A 12,265-nucleotide genomic window follows, 5' to 3' on the forward strand; every position below is an offset into this window, starting at 1 on the left:
GGTACATGTTCAGTAACGCTTGCGTTACAACACACTTTTAGCCCAAAATGTAATTGTTAAAAAAAAAACGGAGGAAAAAACAACAAGACCGCGAGACATTAACGAATGAAAAATGCAAGTAAGTTATTACCTGTTCGTGGTCAGTCAATAGCCTCGTGTGGTGTCCAAGTTTGTAAATAAAGACTAAATGACAGCTTCTGATATATATGTAGGCCAATTTATTTCAATCATCCCCCTCTTGCTGGTGTACCTTTGTATTGTGACATAGTCCAGTAAAGGCGTGTTTTTAGGGCAGGTTTGAGTGCCGCGAGGCATGATTTCGGCCTCTGTGCTCGCGCTGGCCAGTGGAAAAGCGGCTAATGGGAGAATATGGTAGAAGACTGTACATTCGCGAGATGGACATATGCGCATTACTCTGTTTGTTCTGTGTTTTCTTTCTAACCAGTTAGGCTATGTTTAGGTGGTGTTTGTGCGACTAAATCAGCTATCAAAAAGCAGGCTGATATCCAGCAGTGTTTTTAATGTTGATCATATTATACGAATAAGCAAGAATGCAATGTTTCCCGAATATCCACACGATTTCAAATGTGAAAATGATTTTATACAACAGTTCAACAAACAAAAGGGTAACTTTTGTTAAGTGATGTGTAATTGTGATTTACTACATTTAAAACAGTATTGTAAGTAGGCTATATCATTGTTCTATTTTGCAACGAAAGCCATAGCAGAACTACAGTACACAGCAGTGATTCGTGAACGAATCGTGAGATTCAATGACCCGTTCATAAACAGCCACTTGCTTCGTTACTGAATGAATGAATGACTCGATGACTCACTCATAAAGACAGTGACTGAATTGATTTTAACGGACAAGTTCGGTATTTTACACTTAAAGCCCTGTTTACAGATCGTTTCTGATGAAATAGAACGGTTAAGATTAATATTTGGACAAATGCTGCTGTCCCGAGAATTTTAGGTTTCTTTCGCTTTCCCCAAAACTTCTAGAATGGGTGTATAGGTGCACTGGAACATCCTTCCTAAAACGCATTAAACTTTCGCTTACAAAGACGTGAAACTCACCGAGTGGTCAGGGGTGTTCACTGATATGCTCACACAAAAATCGCTGCAAAAGATGCTTTCCAACAGGTTTTATCGTAGTTTTTGTCCAACTCCATTTACCTGTATTTGATGTGCTGTGTGGTACGGTATTACTCCGCCGCCACCAACTGGGCTGGAGTGTCTATTATTCAAGCTCTCAACGGAAGAATCTACGGGTGTGAGACGTTTGGAAAAATAGGTCCACAGTTTTACAACGAATGGTAAAACACCTGTTGGAAAGCATCTTTTGCAGCGATTTATGTGTGAGCATATCAGTGTACACCCCTGACCACACGGTGAGTTTCACGTCTTTGTAAACGAAAGTTTAATGCGTTTTAGGAAGGACTGTTCCAGTGCACCTATACAACCATTCTAGAGGTTTTGGGGAAAGCGAAAGAAACCTAAAATTCTCGGGACAGCAGCATTTGTCCAAATTTTAATCTTAACCGTTCTATTTCACCAGAAACGATCTGTAAACAGGGCTTTAAGAGTAAAATACCGAACTTGTCCTTTAATTTAATATTTAAAAGTATCACTTCGTTTTTACCATCATTGCATATTTATTGAACATTGTTTTATTTAAAGCATTATTTATTTTATAAAGTTAAAAAATTACCTTGAAAAATCGATTAAAGGGGGCAAATATTGTCCCTTAAAGGGATACTCCACCGTTTTTTCATATTAAACTATTCCCTTAACTAAGACGAGTTGATACATACCTCTCTCGTCTCAGTGCATGCACTCAATCGCTCTGGCGTGCGGCGACACTTTGATAGAACTTAGCTTAGCCTAGTTCATTCATTAGGAACCAAACAGAGATGAAGCTAGAAGCGACCAAACACCTCCACGTTTTCCCCATTTAAATACAGTTACACGAGTAGTTACACGACCAAGTATGGTGACAAAATAAAACGTGGCGCTTTTCTAAGCGGGTAAAAAGGATAACTATAATGTATGGGGGAATAGCACTTGAAGTTGGGAGCACTTCGACTCAGCGCAGTAAAAAGTCACTCCTGAAAAATCCTCTCCCTCTCACTTCTGTCATTAGAACCAAAGTCACTTTTTACTGCGCAAAGTCAAAGTTTAACGAGAAAGACATTATTTTTTAATGATTACGTTTTTGGCATGATTTCTGAACAAGCTTATGATTAGCAAATATACACAACAAGCTTACATTATATCTTGAGATTTTCTTTTAGTTGAAAACATGAAAAGAAATGCTAATAAATAAGACTGTGCCAGTTATCGTGCAAAACGGATATACTCGAGTCAGCATATGGTTATCGTGTTTATATTGTTCCACACGTTCATGTTGAGGAAAAAAAGAATATCCACATGCTCAGGTGAAAGTTGGCTCCTAAGTCTGATAACAATAAGGCCAGGTGCAGAGAAAATGCATTCCGCCAACAGACGTCGCAGGGACACAGATACTAGGTACGCACACTCCTAGCACACCGTGTGCTAGGGGTGTGCGATATCACGGTTTTTGATCGTGGACGATTAAAATGCCTCGACGATCTGCTTTTGAAGAAATATCGTAGTATCATGCTACAGTGCATTCTATCAGTTTACACTTGGCATTAATGTGCGACTTGTATCCGGATGTTGTCGACAAGCTTCTGATGGGAATGTTATCCGATCAGCGTGCGCAGGTTCGGAGGTAGTCGAGGACGTATTGTGATCGGATCTCAGTGTAATGTAAACGCAATCCAGCCATCATGTCTGCATTCACAGGTGGACGTCACACCCCCCCCCCCCCATATCGCTCACCCCTACGGTGTGCTAAGCAAAGTTTGTTGCAGTGCTTTGTCTTGTCAGTTCTTAAACCCATCTCCCTCTATGAAGCATGTGTCTCAAGATCATTGTGCATTAAGTTATAACTGTGAGTTTTAGTTTGTGTGCTTGCATGCAGCTAAGCAACATATGTAGCAAAATTTATATTTTTCAGATAATAATTACAGCTCGAATATTCGTGCACACCCCTAAAAAAAGTATAAGAAGGATTTGGCAAAATTGCTAGCCACGCCAGTATAAATGCTCAACTGAGACTCCAGCAACAAACCAAGCTCTCTATTAAGGAGTCAGGAATCCTACTATTGAGGATTCCACTTACTCTCAACCATGAAGACATTGCCATCAAGGTGCTAGCTGCGACCACTCGGAAACAAATTTGTAGGAGATTCGTAGGATCTCAAGATTCCAGACACTCTCAAAGGTGCATTACAACAAAGAATGGTTTGCAAACTGGGGTGAAAAACCCACTTCCTGTCTGATTCTTGATATTGAAAGAGCTCATCATCATAGGGACTGGAGGACCCTGCTTCAAGACTCAGAGTAAGGGTTCTGCTCTTCAGTCAAACCCGAGGAAAAACAGGCTTTCTAGACTCCAACACTCACACAGGTGCCTACAGCTGTAAACTCGCACTAGACTGACATGTTTGACCATTGGGCTCACGTCTTGTGTCTTTTGCAGCGTGACGCACATGACACAGCGTTCTAAAAACGTTGTGCTCAAGTTAAAAGAAGTGCACTTTTTAAATACACATCTCGAGTTTTGCCCCATTCCACTGTCCCATGTCTCACATTTTTCAAAGCAAAACCCTGTTCTGTGTGAATGGCCCCATACAGGAGTGTTGTTGCCACTGTTCCTCCATCTCTGCTGTTCAACTGACCCATACAGCAACTTGTTTCATGGTCATAATCATCCCGATTTAAAATCCTAAATATAAAACATGATGTTTGATATTATTGGGGCGGTCCCGGTGTGTCTGCAAACAGATCGGGAGGTTTAAGATTTGATTTGTAAATGCCTCACAGCACCAGATAATCTGGGGTGAACAGTGTAAAGACCAAGGTCCTGGACAAGATTTTTTCTCAGATTGCAGAGAGGGGTAAATCAGGGATAAATCGGCCTAAAACTCCTGTAGTCTGAGCTCAGCGTTAAGGGAAAATAAAACCACAGGCTACTGCTTTCAGAATTCAGAAGTTTTAGATCTCAAAACTAACTCCACCTCTGCACCTCCAAAATCTTCCTAAAATTACAAATGCATGGTTGAATTTATTTTTAATGACGTGCCTGAACACTAAAATTATGGTTTGTTCTTCACATTTTTCAAAATATCTTTTATTGAAAGATACAGCAATGCCAAGAATTTTGTCTTTGAATTTTACTTTGAAGACCAAAAAGCAACTGATTCCAGACTGATTCATGCATGAATAACTACAGACACAGTCATTTGTTTGTATGCGTTTGATGATGTACTGAATGAGTGGCACTATGTGAGTGGTATTTGACCACAGAAGCAGATCCGGCACCACCTGCTACACCCCCTACAAGCTGTCCTGTCGTACCTAACACCAGGGCCTTGTCTGTGGGCTATGTTCTCTCACGACTCCCTTAGTCACCCACACCCAACACCAATCATCCATTAAGTAACCCACCTACAGCACCGTCAGCATGCGTTGGCTACAGATGATATTGTGTGTGTTTTAGGCAGTGTCGTGTTTGGAAAGCATTCAGTTCCTGAAGAATTTGGCTGATGATTTGAACAGTGTGTACGTTCATCAGAGCACAGGGTTCCAGCCTGATGCGTCACCCTGCAACAAAATCAATGTGTATCATAGCGTTGTCTCATTGTTTTCCATATCTTATCCAGCCTACAGATTGTTTCTCTTCTCTGCCAACTCTTTATCCAGTTTTGCTCATGAAATGCATACTCTTTGACTCGCACACTCTGGTTTGTTCCAGTATTGTGTGCTAGTGTTGCAAAATGTCAGAAAAGCATCTGTCCAGCTGTAAACCTCAATCATATCCTCCCACAAGCGCCAAAAACTACACCCCACCACTGTATCTTTCCCTTACATAAACATTTACACATTTTCTTTGTCTTATCCAATTTAAAACACACATACAAACATTCTATATCATATTTGCACAGACATGGAGCACCCTCTCATTCACACATTGTCTAGATAGCGCCCAACACACCACCATCCTAATGATAATCCTCCACTAGCAGATTTCCCTATTTTCATGAATCAGAAGGTGCTCTTTGGCACAGGCTGCTACTAAAATAGTCTGCCATCTCAGCCAAACCCTGCAGGGGCTGTTTTTCTCTCATCCCATTGCGGTTTGGACACTGCCAAACACCCAGCGTGGAGTTACAGAATTCCACTCCGGAAAAGATCAGTGTGAGTGAATTTGTGTGTGTGCGTGGGTGAACCTGGAACACTGCCAGCGGAAGAAACTTGGGCAGAGAATAGAGAGGATGGAATAATAAAGGAGGAAAAAATGAGATTGATGAAAAGCAATGAGCAAAACAAAAGAGAGAAGACTGTGGTGATTTTTAAAGAGTACAAGAGACTGAAGGAGAATACAATGTGAGGAATGGAAGAATTGATAAGAGGGAGAGTAAACGTGTGTGTAGGGAGGAGAAAGAAATGGAACCCTCTCTTGCATAACTCCTTCATAATGGATCAGTCATGCTCCACTCATTCTGTTCATGTGTCGCCTGCAGTATCTGCTGACGAAGGGTGAAAGGAACCCACAGCCTGGTTGTGCAGAGAACTAGAAAATGGAGTCAGATGAAACATTTCACAACTCTTCAGACTGAAATTAGCAAAGGACCTGTTTCCACGACACCGTTTTCAACTAAAAACTGAAAACTTTTTATGCGTTTTGGCCGTTCATTTACACAACAACAGCGTTTTGAGGGCCTGAAATCGCAAATTTTTGAAAACATTTTTAAAAACCATACCGTTTTATTGTCTCTGTGTAAACTACAAAAACGCGAATTTGTGAAAACGGGGACAATTATGCATATTACATGTTCAGTCAATAGGCATGAAGTTTTACTTTACAAAGTGATGTCGCCAACTACTGGCCTGGCAGCATAATACAGCCTTTTTTAGTTGTTTTTGCAGATTCGTCTGAACGGGGATCGTTTTGACAACGTTGTCGTCTGTACGCGAAAAAACATACATCATTTTTAGTACATCGTTGCTGTGTAAACGTGCCCTAAAATGCTTGAGTGTGGAGAAGAACGTTTTTTAATAACAATAACTTTTTTTCTCTGAATGACAAGGAAATGAACCTCATGTGCTATAGTTTCCAACGGCCAAACTCTGGGCCTCCCAGAACGACAAGGCTCCAGTGAGGTCATATTCTCGGCACCTCATGGCTCAGTCTACAGGAAACACATTGCATTAAAACAACAAAATCAACTTCAAAAGCAAAAACAACATATGTAAATAGTTAAAAATAAAAAAATAAATAAAAAATAAATAAATACAACACACAAAGAAAATAAAAAGCAGATGATTAGCACATAGGCTAGAGGCTGGCCTACCTCTTTTCTTTCACAGGATCTATCATCACTCTAATCATTCATCAAACTACTATTGGTAATGAAAACAATCTTTTATTCTAGAAACCTTGAGACTTCTGGATTGAATTTTAGAGGTTCCTCTGGTGTCAGACCTGTAATCGTACCCACAGGGGTGGTCACATGAAACCAACTACAGTGAGGTCACATCAAAACAACTGAGGCTCATGTGCAACAAACACCTACATGAATCAACTGAAAAGATGTTGATAATAATAACAACAACAATAAGAAGTAAAGGTGCAGTTAATAAATCTGTGTGTCTTCTTTATGCTGATGCATGGTTATCAAGGCACAAAAGTGTGTCCAGTTTGGTGATACTTTGTCCCTAAGTAACAATGATGGACATTCTGTTAAATTTATATCCGGTCATCAAATGAATGTCCAGGGACAATACTAAAAATATTAGAACGGATCATTTCAGGCGAACGGGGTAAGGTTACAGATTCGACGCACAGGAACTGACATGGAAAAAAAATGGGGGGAAAGAAAGAAACAGGTTTTCCTCAGACTACCACACCAGATTTCACTACAATGCTTGCAATGACTCTGACAGAGAGCACTGAACAAAAGATTTTGTGGCTATTCTACTATAACTTAACACAAATAAGTTATGGCATTGCTCAGACCACTGCATATCACAGCCAGCTAGGGAAGAGTTTTCTAGTAAACATACTTGATCAGTAATGACAGGCCTTAGATGGGGCTACTAGTCTAATATACACAAGGACATGAGATCCCTGGCAGACTCAGTTTACTTAAGGTTTCATTAATTCTGAATCAGCCTGAAATACATTATTCTGTATCATTTTATAGCATGCCAACTAATAACATTGAAGCAAAGAAGAAGTTTTGGAATAAATGAAATGGAATAAAGGCCACTGAAAATTTCATGGATTGAAAAGTATTTTCAATGTCCTGTTGGCTGAACAATCTACACTAAGGTTCTCAACAATAACTTTTGGAGCCGATTGCACTCATGTCCCATAAAGCCTTGTCTTTATTCGCATCATATGAAACATGCCATCTACCCATGTCTATATAGTAATTTCATGAACGACTAATTAGAATGCACAGACTAGTTCCAGAAATGTCCACTCCCATCCAATAACAGTAACTGTTTTCATAACAACACAATGATGAAATGCTTGTGCATGCTTGCTGGAATTTAAGAAGATTCTGCAGTACATGTGGTTTGGGTTGAGTGGATTAATAGTATTATGACCTCACGCCTCCACCCTCTCTGTGCGCCTTTGTCTTTTCTTTAGCGGCAACCCCATAGCACCTCTCAGTCTTTCCAGGTCACTTCTATTGTGTTCGTTCACAATAAGGGTTTATGGAATGCCTCCACCTAACCACATGTGACTTAACTGCACACACCATTACACTCAATATTTTTGTTCATTATTTATTACCCTGTAACACTTAGTACACATATCCTCCAACACCAATTACACTAACATGCAGAAATTACCACTTCATCTGTTCTGCAACCAATACAATTGTAACACAACGTGGGGTTAAACTGATCGAGACTTCTCAAAACAAAGCAATGAGTTTTTCCTCTGCACTGACTTTTTATGCTCCTATTAACTTGAAATAATAATAAATAAATAAAAATCACATCATAAGAAGGTCTGTGAGTCATATATCTGTCAGAGTTGGTGGACATCAAAAGAATGCAAGTCTTTTGGTGATTTGGACATGGAACAAAAGGATCCCCATGTGGCACACACAAGTGAGGAAGAAAGACGAAAGATTTGCCCTAACCGCTAGAGGCCTAAAGGACAATGAATGGTCTGTTCATCATACAGTGCATTCGGGGGAAAGTCTTGCTCTGTTTCTGTGTTCATGGAAGTTGAGCCAGCATAAAAAGAGCTAAACCACATCAATATCTGAAGTTTAGATCAACAACATGCATCAAATTATCATGGTCCAAACATACGTTACATGGGCAACATATGTTTTGGTTAAACCCATAAAAAAGTAGTGGTTGGCGTAAAAAATAAAGACTAAAGGTGCAGTCACAAAAACGGTGCAAAACGGTCCATTGTCTATCGTCAATAGTGTACCGATTGAAGAAGCACAGCTCACACAGAAGTCACTTTCAAACCATGCAGCTTTTTGTTCATCAACCCGGAAAATGACCAATCAACACTGCATGGTCAATTTGAATCCATTGCGAAATGTGTGTGGGCCAGTCAATGACAAAAATTCACCAAACAACAGTGAATGCAACCGTGACTTAAAACTCCACTGCAGTGATTGAAATGACACGTGTATTGATGCTACCTCACTTGAGTGTGATCCCTAATCTGGTGTCCATATTGACAAGCCACATCAATACAAATTAATCATTTATTAACATTAATTATACTAACACCTGAGAGCAGACCAAGGCATAATCTAATATACCGGTACCAGTTGTGACCTAATGTAACCTAACCATAGCAATTTATCACAAGCTCCCATCCAAACTACTCAAATCTGTTGGTGTCACATGATAGCTCTGCCAAATGTAACAGATTTTACAGGAATAGGTCTCTAGCCATGATGAATTAACTTTGATTCGATGTGTGCTGACATGCAGGACAAATTATGGGGACTGCCCTGGGGGCATCATTTGTGCTGTGCCACTGCTGCTTTACTGTACCACTGCAATCGATGGGTGACGTGCCAATACCAAATGTTCCAAGGGAACGTCCGCACAGGCTAAAGGCCAAGTGACAACATCACACAAATAAAACTGGCAGTGCACATGCTGACAGTCACCAACTCCTTAAAGCAATCTGCAAGGGAGTAAGTCTGTAAGAGGCCATTCACACAGCACAACACAGGGTTAAAAAGACAGATGCCAGTGTGTGTGTGTATTGCTGTCAATGAAAAAGATTTGGTATGGTACATACATTTTTCGAAGCATGCACCAACAAAGTCCACAATGTGTGGGAACTCTGATGGAATCACCTAACAAAGAACCTAAAGAGAACATGGTGATAAGATGAAGCAAACAAACTGTAAACATGTCATATCACGATATGACAGCGGTGACATACCGAAGATCACAGAAGAGGTTATGTGAGAAGCCAAATTACTTGTACAGTACGACACTGATCAAGATCACTGGCTCTTCCTTAAAAGCACTGTTTGTAAAAATGATATTAAAGAAAGTCTAAAAGAAATCATTTAATGATACTACTGTTTCTCACAGTCATTTGATCTGGAATCGGACTACACTGCACGTGCTCTTTGTTTTTGCTTCACTAAAAAGAACCAGTTCGTAAGAAGCATGAGTTTGGGTCACTGTTGTTCACACTATTTTTCTGCACTGTAGCTGCTACATTCTGTAGTTGTGGTGTTGTAGTAACATTTATTAGTAAGGCAGGAAACAAACCAATCAATCCAAAAATCACCCTCATGCCACCCTGGTTGTATATGACTTTCTTCTGTGGAACACAAATGGAGATTTTTACAAAAATAATCACATCTCTGTGAGGTCATATAATACAGATAGGTCCCACAAAGTTGACGATGTGAAACTCGCACGAGAAGTGACGGTCCTCTGTGCTTCCGCATCACTTCTCGCACGAGTTGCACAACATGCTGACGTTCACAGCGCGCTGACAGTAGGCCAAAAGTGATGCTTTGTATATTAGTATTAGTAAAATATTAGCCTAGTATTTTTCCTCATACACCTATAATTTTGCATCAGAAGACAATGATTCATCAACTGGGGTCATATGGATTAGTCGTGTTCCATTTCACTTGGTTTTTGAAGCGTCAACTTTGAAGGACTTGCATTATGGACTATTTTTCCGAAAAATGTGTTCCACAGAATAAAGGAAGTCATATAGGCTACAACTGGGACTGCATGAGGGTGAGTAAAGGATGAGAGAATTATCAGTTTTGGGTGCAGTAAGGCTATGCCTTCAATAAAAACAGTTTCCCAAGAAATCAATGAAATAGTTTGACATTATATCTCCCAATTCCATTAAATAATGTATTGTACATTCTTGGGACAAGGAAATGTTTAGTAAACTCGTATCGTATACAAAACTAAAATAATAGAAATTAAACTATAACACACACATAACATACAAGCCAACTCATAACAAAAAAAAAGCAAGTCTAAGTTCATGAGGCTGTCGCATTCAAGTTTGTTTGTCTCGTCTGGCACGTCAATGCCCTTCTGCTATATGTTAACAGAAGTCATATCACTTTACCCGCAGATATGAACACACATGCATAGATAGCCTAATTATATATCTATAAGCGTAAGACACTAAGAGTGTCATATCTCGTAAATCTCATGCACACACTCATTTGGACTGGGAGCAGATGAGACATCTCGAGCGAAGTAGGCCACGACATCATTTTCTTGATATGATCGCATTCAAGCAAATCCCCCTATGCTACTGATGTACAGACATTTACAGTGACACGCGTGTCTGTTACATGAACGACATTGCCTGAATGCTAACACCAAACCCGCGCTTGGCATCCTCATGTTATCGTGAACAAAAGCGTCCAGACGTGGCCATATGCACTCACCCTGATCGCGGTTCAGCATCCTGCTTCTCCCAGATCCCGGTCCCGTGCTTTGGCTTCGCTCGTCCGACAGTCTAATCTCCGGCGAAACAGCCACATTCCAGTCCTATCGATCAAGCCCTGCACACTTGAGCTCCCTCGGGAATATAAAGCACTTGTTTGTCCTGACAAACCGCTCCGGAGATGTTCCCGAGGTTCCCCTCGACTCCCTGTCGGCTTCTCGTTGGTCGTGGGTGCTGCCAATTAGTCCACGCACTGATTATTGCCTTACATTTGTGAACCCTAAGACAGATAAAGCACAATATTTTATAGTATGCTGTGGAGTGACTTCAGTGGGATGACAGACACTGATCAGAAAGATGCCGAAACACACATAAATACTGCTGTTACCTACTCAGTCTGGGGCGGACCGTATTGGCCCGAGCAGGCGGGGTCAGGGGAAGATGTAGGGCACGAGAGTGCTACTAGTGGAGGATCGTGAATTTGAATGAACACAGACGCAAATCCCAGGGATTCATTTCGATTAATGGGAATCTCTAAAGCTACTCTTGGTAGTATCTGGGGGCAAATCTGATAAAAACCAGTATTTAATCAGTGTCTGTACATAAAACGTTCAGCTGTCCTCATCTAACAAACAACTTCTCTGTAATGAACTGTATCGACTTATGCAAAACAACTACAAAACGATACTTTTACGTTACAGATTATGGAACATGTACTGTGAATTAAGTCTACTGGCACAAATGAGTGGATTCAAAATCTAAGTACGCTTATTCATGCATCAGACATTATCAAATACGTGTCATTGAATAGGCTATATACCGTAAATATCATTATTATGTCGTTGTTATTCTCACATTAATATTCCAGCCCAACCAGTGTTGCCAACTATTTTCAAAGGAAAGTAGCTAACGCCTCCCCTAAAAGTAGCTAAATGTCGCTAGATGACGTAATACGTCAATTAGCATATTTATGACGTCATCGAGGCGTACTTGCGTTCTGCCTGCCTAATGTTTTTTCTCATTAAAATCATGCTCACATACTGTATTTTAATATAATATAATATAATATAATATAATATAATATAATATAATATAATATAATATAGGCTATAGCCGAATGTCCAATAAAGCTGTTCTCATTTACTTTTTTTTTTTAGTAGAACAAGTAGCTATTGAATGACTGTTTTTTTTTATATGTGTAAAATTATCTGAATTGAGAGAGTTCGGGAACTGGGT

General features: G+C 40.1%; 1 protein-coding gene across 2 annotated transcripts in view; it reads right to left on the reverse strand.

Annotated features, from left to right (window-relative positions):
* Positions 1–11,477, reverse strand: part of tmem198ab (transmembrane protein 198ab) — a 32,833-nt gene extending 21,356 nt beyond the window's left edge. The window contains exons 1-2 of one of the 2 annotated variants that reach the window (XM_081381369.1): positions 11,422–11,477; positions 11,031–11,309 (exon numbers count right to left, since the gene is read on the reverse strand). The gene's annotated coding sequence lies outside the window, so the exon portion shown is untranslated. Of the gene's footprint in view, positions 1–11,030 lie in introns of both variants that reach the window. The other variant, XM_081381368.1, reaches the window with a different exon arrangement.
* Between the last annotated feature and the right edge of the window lie 788 nt (positions 11,478–12,265).

Source organism: Scardinius erythrophthalmus (assembly GCF_964197995.2).
Source record: "Scardinius erythrophthalmus genome assembly, chromosome: 12".
Classification (NCBI taxonomy): domain Eukaryota; kingdom Metazoa; phylum Chordata; class Actinopteri; order Cypriniformes; family Leuciscidae; genus Scardinius; species Scardinius erythrophthalmus.